Source organism: Myotis davidii, unplaced genomic scaffold, assembly GCF_000327345.1.
Source record: "Myotis davidii unplaced genomic scaffold, ASM32734v1 scaffold803, whole genome shotgun sequence".
Lineage (NCBI taxonomy): Eukaryota > Metazoa > Chordata > Mammalia > Chiroptera > Vespertilionidae > Myotis > Myotis davidii.
Genome location: NW_006295567.1, coordinates 1,645,492 through 1,646,061, shown reverse-complemented (window position 1 = coordinate 1,646,061; position 570 = coordinate 1,645,492). Strand labels below are relative to the sequence as shown.

At 63.5% G+C, this 570-nt stretch overlaps 1 protein-coding gene across 4 annotated transcripts in view; it reads left to right on the top strand.

Annotated features, from left to right (window-relative positions):
• Positions 1 to 570, top strand: part of GRAMD1B (GRAM domain containing 1B) — a 76,321-nt gene that overhangs the window by 68,988 nt on the left and 6,763 nt on the right. The window lies entirely within an intron of this gene.

The following is a 570-nucleotide window of genomic DNA, read 5'->3' as shown; positions in this document are numbered from 1 at the left end:
GGCAGGTGCATGAGCACCCTTACTGTCCTGGGGTTTTGGCCTCTCGTCTCCCCTCTCCGGGTCAGTGTCTCCGTGTGTCATTTCTGGCCTCTGTGCTTCGTTTCCTGTGGCTTATCCAGCAGCTACTATGCCAGGCCTCCAGGATGCATGCAGCGCCCATGGCCTCTGGGAACTCAGCGTCAAGTGGGTGGTGCCGAGGGAATTCACAGCGGCCCAGCCTGGCCTGGGCTCTCACCGGGGCTCTCGCAGAGCCCGCTGGGGCCCTCGCTGTGGTGAGAGACGCTCTGGGGTCTGCTCTGTGCCGGGAATTAGAGCCATGCCCTCAGGCCCACACGCTGGCGCGTGGCCAGGCAACACCATGACCAGCCCAGGAAAAGGACATGCTGACTTCACTGTCAGCAATCTAGAGGCGCTGCCATCACGCTGTAACACTGGGCTCCATGGTTCACATGGCGGGTGCTGGGCTGGGAGAATGTGAGCGGAGAGCAGGGAGCCGTGAGGTGGGTGAGCACAGCTGTTGGATGCACACGGCCAGGCCTCTGACCACCGGCAGCAGGAGCCGCGGGCGGT